The sequence below is a fragment of the Lactuca serriola genome, chromosome 5, assembly GCF_051521515.1.
Source record: "Lactuca serriola cultivar US96UC23 chromosome 5, Lser_US96UC23_V15, whole genome shotgun sequence".
NCBI classification, from domain to species: domain Eukaryota; kingdom Viridiplantae; phylum Streptophyta; class Magnoliopsida; order Asterales; family Asteraceae; genus Lactuca; species Lactuca serriola.
The window spans coordinates 219,476,345-219,500,252 of record NC_136412.1 but is presented as its reverse complement, the minus strand read 5'-3'; the positions used below and the strand labels follow the sequence as shown (position 1 = coordinate 219,500,252).

The 23,908-nt window shown below is 35.7% G+C and overlaps 1 non-coding gene across 1 annotated transcript; it reads left to right on the top strand.

Annotated features, from left to right (window-relative positions):
* Positions 1-7,888: 7,888 nt before the first annotated feature.
* On the top strand, positions 7,889-7,995 carry LOC145055965 (small nucleolar RNA R71). Its single transcript, XR_013685507.1, has one exon. It is a non-coding gene; the product is annotated as a small nucleolar RNA R71 (small nucleolar RNA).
* Positions 7,996-23,908: the final 15,913 nt, after the last annotated feature.

Below are 23,908 nucleotides of genomic sequence, written 5' to 3'. Positions count from 1 at the left end.
GAATGGTCGCATTGGGTTGTTGGATTTCATAACAACTATAATGCCAAAATGGTCCTTCCCACTGGTGTTTCATGTCTGGCCCCTGTCCGTACATAGTAGTTGAAAAGTATTGTTTAACATTTATAAAACAATATCACTCGTAAATAGTCGCTATAAATATTAGACTAAAATCTAGCAGTAATGATACTAGGTTTCGTCAAATGAGAATAGAATTGTTAGAAGCGAAGCATTGCCCGAGTTTAGAATCATCACTTTAACAAGTGAGTGCATAGTTACCTTCATCTTACACATAGATATGAAGTATTTAATATAAATTACGTGTTATGTGTGCATATTATCTGTGTTCTTTATATCTATGCTGGATGAACAAAATATACATGTTTTATTCGATTTAAACTGTATACATATTTTAAACCTATAATTATGATGTGTAAAGATGGGTAGATTAAAGATGAGATGAGATGAGAGATGAAATATGAGACGAAAGATGAGAGATTAAGATGATATAGATGATGAGAGATGAAAGATGATGAGAAGCGATGACCCAAGCGATGGCCCAATCATTTAGCAGAGTATAGATGACAACCACAGAATATTCTAGATAGTCCAGTGAAACACTAGCAGACTCGCAACCTGTAAGTGTTGTGAATGATATGTTCATCAAATGTACTCTAAAAACCCATTGACATGTATTATGGGCGGACTACTTAAAATAATATTGTCAATAAAAGAGCTAAACCCTGGTAGCTATGGACTCAGTGCCTAACAAATAACACTGGTGATGTGCACGAAAGTACCCACTAATTTTAATATTTATAACCTAACTAACTTAAACTAACTATGCACTTATAGGAAGTGTACCTAATCAAATTACAATATAGCTTGGGTAAGTCGGGTGTCGATCACATGGAACGGTGTTACTAATTAATCTACTTACTATTAAATTAACCTAATTATTAGCAAGTTTAAAAGGGGTTTTATCTGATTTTACAAGATCAGATGAACTTAAATCAAATTCAATAAGTAAAAACACACTCTTGTTTAGTTTGAATTCACTTCTTTCTTATGGCTAGCTAATGATTACGGATTATTAAGTTGGTTTTTAGTTGTATTAGTAATTTAGTTCTAACTTTACCAATAATTAACTAATTCATGTCAAACCATGTATGTTCACACATAATTAAACACAGAACTAATTATGAATGTAAATATGCTATATAAGATTTGTTATATAAACGCAATTATAGTCACAATACACGTTCTCTAGCACAGCTAAGCTTATTTACTCTAATTACTAACTAAGATTGGTCAATCCTAGCTCTAACAATTGAATGTTCACTAAATCATTAGGTAAACAAGTTCATGCAGTTAATGGTCACTAAGCTACACAGTTAATGCAATCAAGCAATTAAAAAAAACAAACATAAGCATGCTAGGTAATACCAATCAAACACAAGCAATTTTTACCAACTAAACTTAATCCATAAACATTGAGCTATTTAGAAGTTGGAAGCTTCATCTAGCTAAACAAGAGTAGTTAGATTCTGCTGCTCATCATAGCAACTACTAAAACAACACAAATTGAAGTAATAGAAAACATGTTCTTAATTAACTAAAATATAAACCTTTACTCTTTTTGGTGTTGAAAACCTTTTTCCAGAACCTTTCTTTCGCTCCAAATCGTCTTCTGGAACTCCTTTCAGCCAAAAGTTCTCTCTCTCATAATGATCAGGAACACTTAAATAGACTCCAAAATCCCGTTCCACGTCGTGGCTATCCAGGCCACATCGTGGGCTCCAAGTTATCCGTACCGGACAAGGATTCCTCCGAATCGCGATCTTTATCTTCTAGAATTCTCATGCCATGTCGTGGCCGACTTTGCCACGTCGTGGATTTAGTAACTTTCGTGGATTTATTCATTTCTTGTCTTCCAAGTCTCCCATGTTCTACATATTGTCACTTTTGGCCCCTCTCTTCAAAAATCCTTTTAATTGACTGAAAATAACAATTTAAGTCATAAGTGCCATTATTATAAACATATTATCAACTTATTAATAAAAATGTACTTAAATATTGCCTAAAAATAGGTATAAATATGGCAATATCAAAATACCCCACACTTAGGCTTTGCTTGCCCTCAAGCAAATTTAAACTTAACCCTTAATTACTAACATCACATAGAACAATCCGACTCTAGCTCAGCCATTATGCCAAGACCTCAACGCATGCATTTGTGACTAAAATTTTCCTAAAGTACCCCCCCCCCATACTTTAAATACTCACAATCTTCATAAACACTCGCCCACTTTTTCCGAACAATGCTCATTTTATGCAACCCTCCGAATCCATCCGCAGAAAACCTCCTTATCCTCAAGGTATTTTTAGTTGAGCAGCCTATGCATACATAATCTAGAATTACAATCTATGATACCACTATGGAGCTCTTTTGGAATTCTTCACTTCTTTGACATTTGATCTTTGATTTCTTTGAATCCACCACCTTATTTGATTTGATCTCTGGTATCTTCAACTTTTTTCATTTCTTGAAATTTTGATCTTTTGATCTTTACTTTATTTCCTCCAAAATTCTTCAACTTTTCTCGTAATTCTCTCTTTTTTTTACATGTACCTCACTTTTTTCACTCAAAACCTACATGCTTAAGCAGAGGTGCTCAACCTCAACCTTTATTGGTTAATGATAATAATTTTCCTGGATACATTTCAGGTTTAGGCTGCTAAACATATTGCATCCCTCAAACCAAGCGGGGTTATGTTTTTGTTCCATGATTTCACTAAAATAAGGGAGGCCACAAATGCACTATAACGTATATTGGCTCAACTAAACATTTGAGTTCTCATCGGATCATCTCATACAATATTAGCAAAATTTAAATTATCATTACTAGATTCAATTATTAAAAATTTCAATTTTCAAATTTTCAATTTTACTATCAAATTCTAAGATTATCTAGCAATTTACTTTTTCTACCCCTACCCCACACTTATTTCATACAATGCCCTCGTTGTATGCATAAAAATAAATCAAAATTAAAGAAAAAGGAGAAAAAGGAACAGACTCCCCTAGGATAGTGACGTGAACTTCTCCAAAAGTGTGGAAAACATGCATCCTGAATATGGACCTCCAAAAATAGAAACTCGGCGTAGAACTGGATGAATATGTAAATAAACCACGAACATGACTCGAAACTTCAATTCTTCAAAGTGGATGCTAGTAAGTAGAAGAATGTGGGAAAGGATAAACTGATACACGTCGTGGTAGAGAGCATCACGTCGTGATATAAGATGAAAACGCGAACAGCAGGCTCCTTTGTATTCTTCCAATTCCATGAGCGCCACGACGTGGCGAAAGGATCCCACGTCGTGGAAACTGGACATCACAAAAATGCCTTATTTCTTGATGCATCCTAGCAGCTTGACCAATGGCTAAATGGTTTAAGACGCTTCTATGTAAATATACTTCCCAAATGTAACCTCTCTCCTACTAACGTACCCCACACTTATCTTGAATTGTGGGTTCCAACTCACGACTCTAAGCTTCCTTGACTTGACTAGACAAACACGACTCTAGAGTTAACCTTATATGCTCCTTAGAATTCCAATGCTAATCTGAAAAGCAGAACAACCCAAAAGAAAGAGTAACATCATAGTTCAAGAAAGTCTTACATTATAAACCAAATTCAAACATAAAAGAAAACACTACTCAAAACAAAACAAAATAAAAAGAAAATCAATCATCATCTCGTTGGTCCTGCGCTCCACTTGGTCTTGCCCCGTCATTTTGTGGACGCCAAAGCTCCTCCCATGTTGGAAAATAAGGATATTGTGGTGGCATAGAAGGTGGTTGGGTCACTCCCAAATGCGAATAAATACCCTCAGTAAGTTGGGTATGAAAATGGCATGCCCCCAGAGGTTATCCAAATAAGTTCCCACCCGACTCTGAAAAGGGTTGGTGGGCACTCCCTGTACATGCTGTGAAGTAGCACGCTCTCTCTCGATCTCTCCTCTAGCTCGCACATTCCGACGCCGCGGTCTGGCTGGTGGTTGCTGCCCTGGTTGTGCCTCCTCTTGCTCCTCATCTATCGGCGGTATAACAAAACGACCCCTACATTCACCACCGCCCGCATAACTCCCAAGACTTGAATGGTCAAATTAGTGTCCGGGAATCGAGTAAGATTCCTCACAAAATCATGGGTCAAAATATGATACGACCTAGCAAGGCGAGTAACCAAATGCCCCCCTGTAATCGGACTCCCGAGCCTAGAATTAGCTGCTTTCTTCCCCATGAACCTCGCCAACATATACGGTAAATCACAACAAACCCCCGGGGTAATAAGAGTCCACAGATAAAACAAATTCTGAATAGGGTCTTTATCGCCATGATGTTTGTGATTTATAGAAAAAGTGATCAGGCGATGTAGAAATCGGAAAACAGGATTCCGAATTTGTGACTCACTCGAATCACGAGTATTATACTCATGGCTAGAAATGCCCCACCAGAATTGAACATCCATAATACCGGGATTAAAATCCCTAACACATCCAAGTAGGAATGGTATGAAAAATGGAGATTGAGTCTCCACTTCGGTATAAAGCCCCATCCGCCAAGCAAATTCCCGAAGACTACACTCTCTATAAACACCACCCAAACGAAACACAAGTGCCCGGTTGTAAGTAAAATCAATGGTGCATTGCTCCAAGCATACGGTAGAGAAAAACTCCACCGATAATTCCCGGTATACGGGTTCTAGAATTGCAAACAAATTCCTCCACCCATGACAAGTGAAAGAAAATTGATCCCCTTCGTATGTTTTCGTCCAATAGCGTTCCAACTCAGCAACCATTCCCACACCACCGAGCCATCCCTAATCGATAATTGGGGCTATCGCAAATTCCCTATTGTACAACCATCCCAGCCGATTTTCATATGTAGTCAACAATGGTCGGGGAATGTTTTGAGGAAACTGATATAAAGGATGTATACTTGCCACATCAATCGGGTTTTCCTCCTGTGGAATAGCTCTTCATGGTCCTATTTCTGCATACAAAATCAAACCAAAGCAGCAAACACCCAAAATATTAAAACAAATTAAACTGTCTGTTCAGAAGTCACGACGTGGCCAGGCTCTCCACGTCGTGGACCGCAGTCGCAAACTGTGTATAGATCGGTTAGTTTGTATGTGATTTCTACCAAAAATAATGCTTGGGGTTTGTTCTTATGGATATTTAAGGGAAATGCAACCTAGAATCAACAACTAGTTTCAACCAATTTCGTGAATCTAATTATTCACATAAACCCTAACCAGGAAAATTTAAAATTGTAAGATACAACTACAATTAATGGGTAGAACACATACCAAGTAGAGTTAAATGACAAGAACTTGCAAGGAATTTGGAAGCAAATTAAGAAATTGGTTGTGGGGACCTTGTTCCCGTTCGTGCGGCAATAGCAAATGGGGAGTGGGAATGTTGGTCAAAGGGTTTTAAGAAATGGTCCCCCGTGACTTTTTAACGGCCACGTCGTGGCAGGCTATGCCACGTCGTGGACTTTGAACTTTTCATCTCATCCCGTGATTGTACTTTTACCATGATGTGGCTCTATCAGACCACAACGTGGCAAATGCCTGATCGCAAAAGTTTGTAAAATCATACATTTTAACTATCTACTTTTGCATTTCATTTATTAATTAAAGCTCCCCACAGCTAATTCTTTACTAAGTATCAGTGATTAGATGATGACTTGATATCTTTCCTAATTAAAAACTCAAAAAAATTAAAAGAAAAGAAAATGCAAACCAAACTCGGGTTGCCTCCCGAGAAGCGCTTCTTTTTCTTGGAGTCTTGAGCTGGACTCCGTGCCTTCTACGTTGAATCTTCTGAAGAGTCCACCACTAAAATCTTTTGTTCCTTGAATCGCCTCTTGTAAGCTTGAACTCGCCTTATATATGCATTGTTTGAATTCTCTTTTTTAGCTTTGCCCTCTTCTTCAAGATTGCGTTTTGTGCCCTTGGGTTCTTCCTTGCACTCTATAGCATCCTCCTCTTCTTTTACCACCGGCTTTGTCACTCTTGAAGTGAACTCCTCTTCATCACTTGTCATCTCCTCATCCTCTTTGCTCACCCAAGAAGGCGGACTCGTGTAGGCTATGACTTCAATCAAATATGGAACATATGCCCTCGGTTTTGTTCTTTTGACTTGATGAACTGCCTTGATCTCTTCTTCCATAAGCTTTTCCAGTTCTTCTAGTTCATTGTCTTCATTAATTGTGAACACCTCTTCTTGAACATGATCCTTTTGAAAGTCATCTTGTATTCCAAAAACTTCTTGTTCATCTCCAACCCTCAAAGTGAGCTTAGACTCACGAATATCAACAAGAGCTCCAGCAGTGTTAAGCAATGGTCGACCAAGGATAATTGGGACATCGGGATCTTCCTTCATATCCAACACTACAAAATCGATTGGAAAAACAAATTTTCCAATTTTCACCAAAATATCCTCCACTATGCCCTCGGGTTGTGTCACTGAACGGTTCGCCATGTGAATCTTCATTTTTGTATCCTTCATCTTCTGAATTTCCAATTTTTGGTAAAATGAAAAAGGCATCAAATTAATGCTAGCCCCAGAATCGGCTAAAGCATTAACCTTCATTTTATTACCAAACACACACGGAAGAGTGAGGCGTACAGGATCCCCCATCTTTTCTGGTGTCTCTCCCAACACGACTTTTGAGGTTTGTTCACTTAGAACCACCTTAGACTGCTTCTTTAATTGCCTGCGAGTGTCTATCAAATCTTGCAGTAATTTCTGATTTTCGAGAGTTTTGGATAAGGACTCGAAAAAGGGAGTATTAATCGGGATCCCCTTCACATGCTTGACAAACTCTATATGCTCCTTCTCCAGTAGACTAAGTGCAGCTCGAGGTGGAAATAGCAATGGTGGATGATAAACCGGAACGGGTTCAAAGACTTTTTGATTAGACATGCGCCATGTCGTGGCCAGAGGAGTGCCACGTCGTGGCGAAGCTGTTTCAGCAACCCTTTCACTTTCGAACTTTGACTTCTTGGGTTTTGGATCGGGTTGCTGTGGTTCTTCTTCCAATGCCTCCAGGAACTCAGAGATTGCTTCTTCTTCAGTATCGATGGCCATTACATGAGATTGGGTCTTTATTTCGGGATTCTTCGGGGACAATTTTTCATGAACCAGAGTGGCTAGTTGACCAAATTATACTTCAAGGTTGTGGATGGAGGCTTGCTGATTCTTTATTAAAGTTTGTTGTTCCATAATAGCAGAATCAGTGGCATCATGTCTCTTTTCCGAAGCTTCCATAAACTTCATCAAAATGGTCTCTAGATCGGGTTTCTTCTCGGCTGGTGGCTACTCCTTTTGATAAAAGTCTCGACCTGTTTGCCTATACTTCTCTTCTTTTTGCTTCTTATACTCTTCATACGGTAGCCACTCCTTCTTCGGTTTCCTCCAGTCCTCATCAAACTTATCCCCACTAGAGTAGCACACTTGAGCTTTTCTGTTCCCAAACTCATCTACATTGCAGTCCTTGGTCAAGTGTGGACCATTACATCTTTCGCAACCCACTCTTATGGCATGTATTGACTGGTCCATTTGTGTTATCCTTCGATCCAAATTATTCAACATGGCCATTACAACTGCTATTTCTTCAGTTTGGGCCCCTCCACCGCCTTTGATTCCATCTTGCCTAGGGTTGTGGTATTCGCGAGAGTGCTTCGCGAATTCTTCAATCAGCTCCTTGACCTCCCTTGGATTTTTCTTTGTCAAAGGTCCTTGAGAATCAAGGAGTTGTCTTGTCATAACATTGACCCCATCATAGAAGATTGACATCTCCTGTTGCACATTTAGATCATGCTGAGGCCAATTTCTAAGCAAGCCCTTGTACCGCTCACATGCTTCGTATAATGACTCCCCCGGATGTTGCTCAAAGTTGGCTATTGCCTTCTTGAGTTTGGCTATCTTGGATGGCAGGCAAAACTGGTCCAGGAATTGCTCACGCATTTGAGCCCAAGTGGTAATTGTACCCGGTGGAAGTGCTTTTAACCATTCCTTAGCGGCTCCTTTGAAAGTGATGGGAAGCATCCTAAGCAAGACTGTGTTTCTGTTGACATTTGGGACATTGAAGTAATCCGCAATGTCGTTGACTTCATCTAGTTGCTTAAAAGCATCCTCATGATCTTTCCCAAAAAATGGGATATCCTTCAGTGCAGTCAATATGTGCCCCTTCAACTCGAATGTGGCAGTGGTAGGTATTGCGGGCTGGACTAAACCGGGACCCATATCTTCTCGGATCCGCTTCTTGTAAGCTCCCATGGACATCTCTTCAATTGCTGCCATCTCGTTCCTTGGCTCGTTCTCGGATTCACTTGTGTGTTCTTCAAATTCCGGCTCGGTATCGTATTCGAACTCGGTTTGGACGGGTGTTTGATCCAAGTGCTCAAAATTGCTCTTGTGCCTCGCGGATGAACTTGACTCTCCTGTCTTCTTTCCCGACTTCCTTGAAAAAGCTGACTTCAATTCTTGTAAGGGCGTCTTTTTCTTGTGAATTGCAGACTCGGGATCTTCAAGTGGTGGCACCAAGGGTGTGTTTGAGCCTCTGATCATGAACTCCTGCAACTTGCTAAACTAAAAACGTAAAACTGAACTAAAATAATAAAAACTAACTAACAACTTAAAAACTAAAATTTTCAGAAACCACGTCGTGGACTTTGTGAAATTTTTTTATGCTAATATACTAAGCTAAGCTAATAAACAAAAATAAATAACCAATTAACCTTTTTGCATATTTTATTCCACAAAAAAGGGTCGATTAATTTAATGCAACTAAATAAACTAATAAACGTGCCGTTCCCCGGCAACGGTGTCAAAAACTTGATGTGCACGAAAGTACCCACTAATTTTAATATTTATAACCTAACTAACTTAAACTAACTATGCACTTATAGGCAGTGTACCTAATCAGATTACAGTATAGCTTGGGTAAGTCGGGTGTCGATCACAGGGAATGGTGTTGCTAATTAATCTACTTACTATTAAATTAACCTAATTATTAGCAAGTTTAAAAGGGGTTTTATCTGATTTTACAAGATCAGATGAACTTAAATCAAATTCAATAAGTAAAAACACACTCTTGTTTAGTTTGAATTCACTTCTTTCTTATGGCTAGCTAATGATTACGGATTATTAAGTTGGTTTTTAGTTGTATTAGTAATTTAGTTCTAACTTTACCAATAATTAACTAATTCATGTCAAACCATGTATGTTCACACATAATTAAACACAGAACTAATTATGAATGTAAATATGCTATATAAGATTTGTTATATAAACGCAATTATAGTCACAATACACGTTCTCTAGCACAGCTAAGCTTATTTACTCTAATTACTAACTAAGATTGGTCAATCCTAGCTCTAACAATTGAATGTTCACTAAATCATTAGGTAAACAAGTTCATGCAGTTAATGGTCACTAAGCTACACAGTTAATGCAATCAAGCAATTAAAAAAAACAAACATAAGCATGCTAGGTAATACCAATCAAACACAAGCAATTTTTACCAACTAAACTTAATCCATAAACATTGAGCTATTTAGAAGTTGGAAGCTTCATCTAGCTAAACAAGAGTAGTTAGATTCTGCTGCTCATCATAGCAACTACTAAAACAACACAAATTGAAGTAATAGAAAACATGTTCTTAATTAACTAAAATATAAACCTTTACTCTTTTTGGTGTTGAAAACCTTTTTCCAGAACCTTTCTTTCGCTCCAAATCGTCTTCTGGAACTCCTTTCAGCCAAAAGTTCTCTCTCTCATAATGATCAGGAACACTTAAATAGACTCCAAAATCCCGTTCCACGTCGTGGCTATCCAGGCCACATCGTGGGCTCCAAGTTATCCGTACCGGACAAGGATTCCTCCGAATCGCGATCTTTATCTTCTAGAATTCTCATGCCATGTCGTGGCCGACTTTGCCACGTCGTGGATTTAGTAACTTTCGTGGATTTATTCATTTCTTGTCTTCCAAGTCTCCCATGTTCTACATATTGTCACTTTTGGTCCCTCTCTTCGAAAATCCTTTTAATTGACTGAAAATAACAATTTAAAATCATAAGTACCATTATACTAAACATATTATCAACTTATTAATAAAAATGTACTTAAATATTGCCTAAAAATAGGTATAAATATGGCAATATCAATTGGCAGCTATGGACTTAGTGCATGTTATATAAACCCTAACAGCGATGGATTTCATGCCTATTCCTTACGACAATCTTTACGAATGAATGAGTGGATGATAGATGATTCTTAGGGTAGATCCTTAAGAAATAAAGAAGATAATGGGGATGGGTAATTGGGTTAATTGTTTGATGATGGAACATAATAACTTAATTATCACAGGTTGAAAACCCTATGTACTCACCAGGTTTCCCAACCTGACCCACTCAGTTTATTTGTATCATAGGTGTCGATACGAAGCTACATTACACTGAGAGATTAAAGGAGATGTAAATCACTAGTGTAAATGAATGTAAGGTCTGTTTATACTTATGCTTTTGTATTGACGATGGCATACCAAAGTTTTAATATAAAAAAATACATTTCTTTGGGAATGCTTTGATAATATATTTATCATGTTTTCTGGGAACAAATTCCGCAATATTATTCTTTAAAATGGATACTCTAATTTTCGAATAAGCATAAATAAATTTTTTAAAATCACTGTGAATTTGAGGATGTCACATTAATCCAATCATCTTCTTTCAAGCCATCAACAATATTCTTTGGTTCGATCATTAAGACGAAGTTTACAAACATGCATAAGTTGTTGCTGACTTTGTTGCAAGTGAGAATTCCATAATTTACGTCTCTAATGAGTTGAGATTAAGGATGATCTTAAAGGATTCTAGGATTAGAAATTTCATTTGTATTGCTATGGGCAGAAACTTCCTGATTTGATGAATCATATTCTTCATAGACAACAGGCTGATCTTCAGGGATAGGCTAAGAACTGATTAATTGATCAACATTGGGAACCATGGGATCATCGTCATTTGATAAGAGCTCAGGAACAGGGTCTGAAGGACTGTAAGTAAGTTCATGCATAATAGATGAGGGGTAATCAACTCGATCATGAAGGAATGGGTTTTCATTAAAGGTGACATGAATTGTTTCTTCAACAATTTGCCTTGAAAGAATAAATACTCTGTAAGCCTTGGATACGCTGGAGTATCCTAGAAACACTCCTTCATCAGCTTTAGCCTCAATCTTCGAACACTGATCTCTTTGATTCAAGATGTAACAAACACGTCCAAACACATGAAAAAATGTCTAGTTTTCTTCCTTTCCATAGCTCATAAGCAGTTTTCCCATGACGTTTGACAATAATAGACCGGTTTTGGGTATAACACCTTGTATTGATGGCTTCAGGCCAAAATGGCAATGAAAGACCAGCTTCAAAAACCATAGTTCTTCCAGCTTCAATAAGAGTTCTATTTCTTCTTTCTGCAATATCATTTTGTTGGGGAGTTCTAACAACCAAAAAGTTCTGAGAGATTCTTGAGACTGAGCAAAAATCTTCCAGAGAAAGATTTTTTGAATTCAGTTCCAGGATCACTATGTAATTGCTTTACTTTGTGATCAAAGAGGACTTCCCTTTGCTTAATGAGAGTAATGATTTCATTAGTGGCATGACTCTTTTTTCTTAAAAATACTACCCACATAAACCTTGAAAATTCATCCACAATGACAATAATATATTTCTTCCCAACTCTTGACTTAATCGGAATTGGTCTAAAAAGGTCTATATGAAGGAGATGAAGAGGTTAAAAGAAGACTTGGATTTCTTCCCTTTTTTCACACACTGAGCACACTTTATCCTTGACGAATTGCATCTTAGGAATTCCTCTCACAAGTCGATTCCCTACAATCCTTGAGATGTTCTTGAAATTTAGTTGTGATAGCCTTTTGTGCCACAACCAATTTAGATGAGACTAAGCACGAGAGAAGAAGCAACAATGAAGAGATTTGTTAGCAGAAAGCATATCCAGAACATAAATGTTGTTTTGTAGATTTTCAGTAAGAACAGTGATGCTCTTTTGATCAATAACTTTTCCTTATTTTTTTGTTAAAGAGAACTTCATATCCAACATCACACAGTTGACTGATAGAAATGAGATTATACTGAAGACCTTTCACATAAGACACATTCTTGAAAATAACATAATTGCACTTGATCGTTCCATAACCCTTTGTAGTTCCCTTGCCATTATTGCTATATGTAATTGACGGACCATACTTCTTTATGAAATCTTCCAGGAGAGATTTGAATTCTGTCATATGTCTTGAACAACCACTGTTTAAATACCAAATATGCTCCTTAACCTGAAACTAAGATGTACAGTAAGTCTAAAAAAGATATACACTAAATATACACTGACTCACTTGCAAAGGATCACTAAGAAAAGATGTTATAACAATCATCAGACAAACAGTTCAACGAGTTTCCCTTTTTGATCCACTTATCATTCCAATTCATGATATGATCAACGTGAACGATGTTCTGTTCAAAAGAGTACTCGCTGACTTTGTGAGAGACATCACCACATCGATAACAAACTTTAATTCCATAATATTTTCCTTTAACATTAGATTTTGAGTTCTTTTCAACTGCTTAATTTAAATAACTTTGATTATTTGATTTAATACTTCTTTATTTAGCTTTGTAATGATGAATGTTATAAATGGTATGCCCATATACTACCTTGTCATGAGACTCATGATCCTTTGAGGAGTTTTCAGGAGTAGAAGTCTTTAATTGATCTTCAGGTTCAGAATTGCTAACTGAGCACTGAGGAAACATGCTAAGAATTTTGTTTACATAATGAACTTCACCCTTACATATAGGAAACTTTAGCAAAGTCTTAGTGGATGGAAGAACATGCTCATTATGAGAAGGTTGAAGAGAAGGATCAAGAGCATATAATTTAGTAACACATTTAGTAATGCCATTAGAATCAGTAGAGAAATGAGTATTGCTCAAGGTTTGATTTATAAAGTAAGAATTCACAAATCTACTTTTAAAATCTTCTTTTAAGCAGTCAACTTTATAGAAGGTTTCTTTACTTTCGATTTTGGTCAAAGAGACAGCACCTTCTATATCACCTCCAAGAATTTTCTTACACTGATCTGGAATATGAGCATTAATGATTATTGTGACATTAAAGTGAGAGGATGCCCATAACTTCAAAATAAGTTGAGTGTGATTAGCATGGTCAACAAATTTTTCTTTTTCAGTGTGAAGAAAATTATTGGTAAGCGAGATACAAGTGTTTTCCCTTTTTAAAACAGAAAGAGAATTTTCTAGAGCAATGAGTTTTTCTTTGAGAATCTTTAGCTCAAGACTGAGAGGAGATTTTCTTTTATTTGATATCAATAAATTGAAACATGGGAGATGGATCATGTCCTCTTTTTCGATATTATCAATAGAGGAAAGATTAACATGATTTTTTATCTGATATGCTGACGCATCGTCACGTTTTGACTTGAGGTTATCAACAGTGTGAGGAGAATCATCGTTAAGGATCCCAACACTGTCATGTGAAGTGACAGCGTGAGATTCAACATTATGAGCCATGAGACACTTAACTTCACCATCTGAAGAGTTCTTTACAAAAGCAGATGCTAGAATGGTCATCATCTATTGAGCAGTTGAGCAATTTTGGACCAAAAAATAGACAGAAAATGGAAGTGAGTTTCTAATAGAAATTCTAGCTTTTACATCAAGATTCAACATCCTTTTCTCTTCCTTGTTATAACAGGGAATAAATTTCCCTTGCAGCTTACTGCTAGATGCACCATTACTCGATGATTGATGCATAGCATCTATAGGACCTTTGTTGATGACGTCGAGCATATCGAAATCCGTGAACTCTAGAACTTTCATGGCCTTTGATCTCCAATGAGAGAAGTTGTATTGGTCAAACAGAGGAATCTTGTTACAAACAGACGACTTAGGAACGAAATAGGTCGACATGACTACTTGAGTGTATCACAAACCCACTCTGATACCAATTAAAGGTTTGTATTCGATTGGATACACTTCATGTATGAATAAGAAACATAAAACTAATCTGAGAAAAATAATCAACAGAAAGTAAATAACACAGAAGTTCTCCAAAATTTTCCTTTCACCAAGAAAAGAGGTTTTGTCTTCACCAAGAAGATGGATTTATCACGAAGACGATTGACACAAAGCCATGATTCACAACATTAGGGTTTGCCCTTGTTACACCCTCAAACCAGACGGTGGAAACGTCCGAGGGCTCGCATGACTTAAATTAAATATCATCACAATGAATACACATGAATCATAACATAAACATCACCATGCATCAATATATTACAACTGGAATTGTTCACATCAAGTACATTGTTTTAACGTTTCAAATCCATACATAAACTATTTGATAGTTTTCAATAACAAAACACACTAACATACTTGGTACTTATTCTTCGGCTTACCTGTTACCTGAGAATACAAGTTATTTTGGAAAATAGTCAACATATGGAATGTTGGTGAGTTCATAAGCAATTTTGTGATAAAAATGATTTGTGTAGTTTGTAAAACCCAGAAAATCCGATATTTTCTGAAAAGGCCATTGTTTATAAAAAGTTGTGAAGATCCGTAAATATATACATGATGATTTCAAAACATGTATAATTGAAAAGAAACTTTGTATTAACCGTACAAGTGCAAAATGTTGAACTTCCCCGGAAAACCCGATGTTTTCCAAAAACATAAAATACAGTTATTTCTCAAATGGTGATACTGCCACAATGAATGATTTTTGATTACTCTTCCTTGATTACTCGGGTGGTGTTGGATTAATTAAGGTTTGTGAGTTGTTATAATCATGCATTAGTAATGACTAGTTATAACTACAGTTTACGAACGATCCTTAGAGGCGTCGCCTGTTATCACTCACTTAATCCAAACAACCTTGTTTACTATTGATGAACAACCTGAATTTTTTTTACTTTGATTACTCATAAGCCTAACAAACGAGGAGAAAAGGAATACGACGTCCTGCTACTTCCGTGAGTTATTTTAGGCTATCGGGGATGCGAAAGACACGTTGGCCCAACTCGCATTTGATTACTTTGACCTTATGACAATGCTAATGGATCACTAGGGCCCAATAGCACTTAAAAGTCATTGAAGGTCCCTTTATATGGAATTGGGTCATAGAAGGCCCAATAACATATAATCATTATCCATTGGGCCCAAAGATCATGTTAATGGACTTTCAAGGTCCAACAAGCATGATTTGAAACTTTCAAGCCCAAGTGTCAAATGTTTACTTGTCTTAGGTATTACATGTCTACTAGAGAGTTCGATTTAACGATTGTTATTTTGTATCGACTCGAGACCGATCAATTTGTTTATAACGAAATTTTGGAGTTATACGCGTATTGTCTTTCGATGTTTTTGTTGTAAGCCGTAGATTAGTATTTTTGACTCAATATTCTATAAATAAAATATTTGGTATAAATATAGTCGTTTAACCTTTTTAGCCCCTTTTCTTTTTGTAAAAGTAACAGTTTTGGTCCTTTATATAAAAGAAAAGACATTTTTAGCCCTTAAAACATTTTCTTGATACTTTTGCATCATAGATTTATTAAAATGATAGTTTTAACTAAAGACTTAGTTTGTTAACAGTTTGAGCCCTTTCAGAATAGTATTTTTTTTTGTTAGAACCCAACTTTTCGCAATTTTTATAGTTTTGGCCCAAAATCCGAAAACTTTACATTTTTTTATCCTCTTTGGAAATAAAAAGCATTTTCAATCCTTGAAATAGTTTTTTTTACACTTTTTATCCCCTGTTTTGAAGAAATTATCATTTTAACCCCTTTAAATGTCATTTTTTCGCAATTTTGGGTTTATTGGGTCGAAAATCCCAAAATTAGCCCATTAAGCTAAAAATTTACATTTCAAGTCCTTTGAAAATTTTAATATTCAGAAAAACAATTATTTTAACTGTTGTGACTCTTTAACCCTTAAGAACCCGTGATTTGGCAACCTTTAACCCAAATTTTGTATTTTTGACAATTTAAGCCCAAGAATGGGCTTTATGTTGAAATATGTTTATCACAATCTTATAAGTTATTATTCTTGAATTGTTGGGTGCAAAATAACATAGATCATGTTTGTTTTCTTTCTCATGTCATAGATCTCGTGATATCACCGCTTTTTGGTTACATGTTCATCACAAAAACACATAAAATCATACATACATGCATAAAATCACACATAGCATACACATACATATAGATCCACACATTTTCTTGTATTCTCCCCCATAAAACATATGAAAACCGTAAAGAGAGGGGTATGAAGCTCACCTTGAGTTGTGGTTTCGATTTTTGAAGGAATAGATGAAGATAGTGTCGATCCTAGCAAGCCTTCTTGGAAGATTTTTGACTTAGATGTGTTCTGAGGGACAAGATCACGAATTTTGTATGAGATAAGGGAGATTATTGATGAAATGAAGAAGATATGTTATTAACCAAAGAAATAACTTACCAAGGATGTGAACTAATTGATGAAAATCCTTAGATTTCTAGCCAAACCTGTTGAGTTTTGGTATACTACAACATCCTATGGTGCACATACAACCCTAAATACCTTGGATCTATGTTTTCACTAATTATACATGCAAATGGTTTCTAAGGTACTAATCTCACAACTAGCATGCATTTAACATAAAAATATAAGATACTAGTTAGCATGACATACCTTTTGATGGAGCTTGAAGTATTGGTGTATGTGGCCGTAAAGAGCTTAGCCCCAATAGTGTGGAAGCCTCAAATGGAATCACAACACACCATGGACAAAGGATGAACTTGAGAGAGAATTCCATGCACACAAAAGACACCATGAACTCTCAAAAAGATACCAGTGGCAATTTTGGGCAATGAAGTATCTATTTATATGTGGGATTTCTAGGGTCATGGATATAACCCAAATCCATACCAATGGGTTTTATGATCCATGGTTCATGTGGCCCAAATCTTTATGTATCCATACATAAACTTGGTCCAACATGGATCCTAAGCCCAACACATATAAATATAACTAATTATCATAATTAGTCCCCATAGATTTAATTAGTCTCTTTCGCCCACTAAATTAATTTCAAATTAATTCTTGATCAATACTAATTAAAACATATGATTTCATATTAATATATTATTACTTATAATATATTAATAAACCATAAATAACATTCTCTCAAAAGTCCATCCTAACAAATTGTCCTGATGATATGCAACCCAAATGGACTATGCTACTCTCAGGTCGAATACATACCAATAATAGTTATGGGCTTAGACACCTAATCCAACAGTCTACCACTTGGATAAGTCTAAAGTATTATTGCGTATGATTCCAAGATCCCGACTAGCAATCGTAGCTCTTAAAGCCGCTGTCAAACTCTGAACAAATCAAATGATATGTCCATTAGATAAGGGATCATATATTCCTCCATTCTAGATATCATATGGACTGAGACATGGATTATAATCATTCTCTCTGTCCATTTGTTGTTTCCCGATTTCCGATTTATGACGACTGACTAATTGAACAAATCAAATCAGTCCAGGCCCGGCCGAGCACTTACGTTTTTCATCACCAAATCATCGAGGGGCCCACAGATATCGCTTTTATCCCGAAGGTAAAAGGAATGGATAAACTTCGACTCATATGGCTTGTTCTACTACTTGTTGAATCATACATAAAGGCACGTTTCATAACATCGAGTTACCAAATGCGTTTTCGTGCAATCAATGTACAACCAACTCATATCTCTAGGTTTGAAGAATATAAGATATTATCGTCTCATGATCACTCGTGATAAAATCCATGAAGTGATTCAAATGAGCATGGGTTGAATCCAATACTCGAATCCCTATTCTAGGAGTACTCATGAATGTTGTAGTAACTCTTACTATGTCCACTACCTTGGACATCTACAAACCCGATTCATGACAGTCTTGCCTTAATACCTACTTCCAACGTATTATCGACTGTAGTTGGTTTGAATAACTTAGTCATTCGGAAAGGATAACCTAGTTATTCTGGAAGTCAAAACATGCAAAGTGAAACACAAGAATAATACTAATCCTCTATGGTCCCAAGCACCTTTGAGAGTAAATAAAACACCTTTTATTTAAACACCATATTGATTACTCATTATTCATTGTATAATGTTTCAAATAATCAACTTTATACTTGAATTAAAACAATAGTTGTCCCATGCTCCAAGCATGTAAACTATGTTTTGTAAACACTAGTCATGCTATACATCAAGTATGCACACTATGTTTATCTATGATCTTTACTTTGTGAAAAGATCAATTGAACATGATTCCAATGATGCTCATTTCACAATCCCAAATCTTTATCGTAAATGTAAGAATTCCAAATCCCTACCATTTAACGAAATCTGTTAGATTCTAAACTTATATGCATTGATCCTCTCATAATGACTATGCACAAAGTCACAAAGACTTGTCAACAATCATTACAGAGTATCCCAATGGAGAGCATTCCATGGAACCAAAGTCTCAAATTCAAAGTACATTACTTTGAACAACCTTCTTGCATTAAGTTTCCTAATCTTACATAGATTGAATGAACAACTTCTACATTTGGGAACATTTCCATATTCTCATTTTGACTGTCACTTCTGAACAAGAGTTGCCTCTTTTCAGAATATGTCAATTATGGTCCTTTCCAAAAATTAACACTATACTTCCAACTATCCCTAAGAAACCAATCTTTGGTAAACCTTAGATTGTCCTCGACAATTGTTTAATCATTTTATTCATATCAAATTCTAGATCTTAATGCCTTGGGCATTCAGAAAATTTAGAAAGGATAAATATTATAGCACATGCAATCGATCCTATATCCGAAGCATATGGGACACGATTCATGATGTCTCACATAAAGACATGATACTAGACCAATCTTTTGCTACAATATTTTTTATTTGCCATGTTCTCAAAATTTGACTATGAAGAGGGATGCCGTAATCATAATCGAATTTTGAAAACGCAATATATATATATATATATATATATATATATATATATATATATATATATAGAATTTCCTTATGTTGAACCATTCCAACACAAAATTCATATATATCCCTGACTAAAGATGATCAAAATCTCAATCTAAGCTTTTAGAATTGAAATGAAGTATAATTTTCTCTCCCCTAATTATAGCAAAAAAACTTTTCTCAATTGAAACCCTTTTGTTTTCTATAATTAACACTTAACATAATAATCATGCTCCCACTAACATGATGATTATTAGCATAACACTTATGCTCCCACTAGCTTTGACATGTACTCAGGAAATAGCTGGACTTCTAGAAATCAATACTTTATTGACTTTCTTACCAAAGTTCAGATTTCTAATACAAGATGCTTCGATAAATCTTTATCAAAATCATACACATTTCCTTAGATAGCTCACATGTGTGTATAAACAACTTTATAGAACTATGAAAAGGGATACCGTAATCATAGTCTCAATTGTTTAGACCTTTGGCATTTCTCACAAGTCTATGTTAGTGTGCCGGTTACCCACACACGCTCCACCAACGACTTTGAGAATGCAAATGTCACAATTTCTATCTACTAAAAATCTACTTAGTGAAAGCGTTTCCTCACCATCATTTTCATGAATCGGAGAGAAACCTTATGACACTTAGATTTTATGGTGTATGAGTTCCTATCCATATGAATTTTGTCAAAACCATAATCAGAAGACAAGGTTAGTGACACTTCCAAATTCATATGGATTGAACTTGTGCAGTCTTAACTTCTTGCCACCTGGCAGCCCAAGGGCCTGCCATTGCTTCCAAGTAGTTATGGGCATAGAAATGTCAACACGATAGGTTATAAACCTCAAGTCGTGTGCTAGTGAAGAACTATAGGTTTTATCCTTGATTAGTTCTTGAAATTTTCAAGACCTTTAAGACTCCCACTGTCCTCTTGACATATAAGACTCTCTTGTCAAGAACCATTCCTTGACAAAACAAATATTCAAGGGATAGTGCAGATTCTTATCAAGACTAACACTTCATGCAATTGGCCTAAGTTGGTCTCTATTTTATCCAAAACATCACAACTTACCAATTTCAAATGTACAAGAGTAGAAAACATTTTACTCTTACATTTGACTAGTCTTAATAAACCTTTTCTAAGATGTGTCACTCAAGTTACAATCTTGGAGTATGACTCTAAGACTTTGCTTTTGGAACGAAGTATGAGTCATCTTCCTGATTTAACGATTCCAACAATTCATGACTCCTCTTCTTAGCCATAAGAAAGCACTAAGATATCCTTAGAGGATCATTTGTGATATGGCATCTTACTCATTAAGATGATCATAAAACATGATACTAAAGTACTCTCCCATCTTTTTAGATTTGAGAAACTTTTATCTTTCTGCCTAATTTGATTCTTCTCATTCGCTCTGCCATACATCGAATATTTTCCAATGTTTCAGAATTATACTTAAACTTGTAAGTATAACCATATTTACTAAACTTTAGTAAACCACGACGAATAGTCTTATCGATCTTTGTGGTGGACTTGACCAGTGCACACGAATGTGTACTCAATCCCTTAGTCCTTTCACTGGACTTAATTTTCCAATGATGAAAGTTCTTATTCATCATACAACTTGTATGATTCCAAGTTTCGATCCAATTGAAACTTTGGTGATGAGAATCTTTCCTTATTTGGTAAATTATGACACTACCACTGCCGAAAGAATCAAATCCATTTTCCAATATTGCTATCAATGGAATCATATAAACAACCATTTTTCACAAATGCCACTGTAAGGATATTTAAAATAAATAAAATAAAACCTTATCTTTTATTTAAAACTTGTGGAAAAACTTATCCTTACAATGCAAATGTATATGAAAATTTTGTTGTTATCTATTCCTAAGCAATATATCATAACTCTTAAGCAACAACTCACAATTCTGATCACCGAACCATGCGATCGAAATCCATCTTCGCGATCAAAATCAGCATATACTTCCTTTAAGCTTCCTCTCTTCTATTCTACAAAACATAAAAATGTGATTTGGTCACACCATGTATAAGAATCTCAAATAGGAACTTAATAGAGTTAGATAGTGCACTTTACCCGAAGTAGAGTCAAACTCTTTGACTTTACCAACCTTATGATTGTTCAGGTAAATTAGGCAGCTTTGCAACCAATGCCCTATCCTTTGGCAATAGAAGGTTTGGGAAGTTGATCTTCTAATCAAATTCGCTTTACTAGTCCTCAAATCATTTCTGATTAAGAAGCACCAAGCAAATAGGTAAGATCATTGAGGGTCAAGTCATGGTCTGTCACATAGTAGTCCCAAAAGAACTTACTATGTGACTTAGAAAGTGATTGAACATCCAACTTTCTCAAGACTTTGACACCCAACTCTCCCGGCTTGTCAATATGTGCCTTCATCTCCAAGATGTGATCACACATCGATCTTGCTTGCCAATATGGCTTGAGTGACCTTGAACTTGTGGGTTAGGGAGAATAATTGGAGGGGGTGGAGGAAGTGAAATTCCAAGAGATTTGTGTAGATCATAGATGTCTAAAATAGACATCTAAAATGGGAGATATTCAAGTTAGTTGATTTTTAAGTCCTTAATATAACACCCAATATGAAATATTAAGGCTAGGACCCAACACAATATTTTATAACTTGGAAGAGGGATGCCGTAATCCAAGCTATAAGATATTTGAAGGTAGGTGAATGACGATTCACCAATTTCCACCATGAAAAACGAAATAATTTATTCGGTTTTAATTGGATTTGAAACTCCTAGATCTTTTGAGACTCATTGAACTTTTCAATGGCATGTTTCAATCTCGATTGTGCCCTTTCAAATTTTGTGACTGGAATGTCGAGGATCACAAAACAAGGTGTGAATAACCATGCAAATTCACTTGGTACCCTTAATATTATCACCTAATCGATGTGCCGGTTACCCACATGCGCTCCACCGATCTATGATAAACATTAAGTCACCCTTTGTTATCCTTACTAGTCTAAGTTAGTGTGCCGGTTACCCACACACGCTCCACCAATGACTTGGTAAGATACAAAGTGTGAATTTCATGGGTTAGCACCAAATTCACATTTTCCCAAGTAACTAAGATTGGTTATTTATAAAAGATTTAGTTACTTAGTATTTATCATTAATACTTTTAATGAAGGGAGAATTACAGTCATGTCAAACCCGTTCGGCTAACGACCCTCCACTAGTCAAGGAAGCATGGGTGAGAGTGGACACCCATTAAACTGCCATTTTATAGGCAGTAACCTTATACTCCCCTTATAGATTGGCCTCGTGAATGAGGCCTACTAACGGTAAGACTGATTTTGTTCTTACACACACACACACACACACACACACACACACACATATATATATATATATATATATATAAGTATTAACTATTAATATTATAATAGTATAAGAGTGTATTTTAAACATTTAAAATACTTGGTGGTTTAATCTATTAATTAAACTATACTCTTAATTTAATTAAACTTAAACCATGTCTTTATGGAATTATTAACTCTTTTAATTAATCACTTTAATTAATTTAATGAAGTCCATAAAGTTTGATCTTTAACTTTTAAAATTCTAGAGTTTGGAATTAAAGTGTATATGGGGGGTGACTTTACAAATTCCAAAACTTGAGGACAAGTTTTGAAAAATTGAAAAACTTATGGTTTCCATAACTTATGAGTTTTAAAGTGGTTTAATGGAAAAACTCTTCAAGTTCCATAACTTGTAGACAAGTTATGGAAGACTTTAGAAGCATTTAAAAATGTGACTCTTCATTCTTTCATAACTTATGGAAATTTTATGAGTTTTAAAATTCATAAATGTGACTTTTCAAGTAACTTGAGGACAAGTTACAAAAACATATATTATTACCAACTTCTAGATTAATTTGGATTGAAAACAACTATCTCATAATTTTTTCTATTAATCTAAACAAACTCATAAACATGAACATTCATAATCAACATTTTTCAAGCATCATATAAACATGTATAAAACTTGAAACTTTGATTATTATCCTTTATTTGGATGAGAATAAACATTACCATAGTATCAAAAAACAAATTTTATGAACAAAAACACTTTGTGGTAATGATTCTAATCCAAAACAGGCCAAAAAAAACTCGAAGATATGCTGTCAAGGGGTCCAACTCGTCGAGTGCATGAACCAACTCGATGAGTTGGATGAATTTGTTCATGGACTCGTCGAGTCTCCTGTTCAGACAACAAAAAATTCATTTTTTTCAGTTTTTTTTCCAGCAACTTGCATCAATTATAATCGAAAACAACCCATGGCTCTTATACCACTGTTGGGTTTTGGTATACTACAACATCCTATGGTGCAAATACAACCCTAAATACCTTGGATCTATGTTTTCACTAATTATACATGCAAATGGTTTCCAAGGTATTAATCTTACAACTAGAATGCATTTAACATAAAAATATAATATACTAGTTAGCATGACATACCTTTTGATGGAGCTTGAATTCTTGGTGTATTTGGCCTTAAAGAGCTTAGCACCAATAGTGTGGAAGCCTCAAATGGAATCACAACACACCATGGACAAAGGATGAACTTGAGAGAGAATTCCATGCACACAAAAGACACCATGAACTCTAAAAAAGATACCAGTGGCGATTTTGGGCAATGAAGTATCTATTTATATGTGGGATTTCTCGG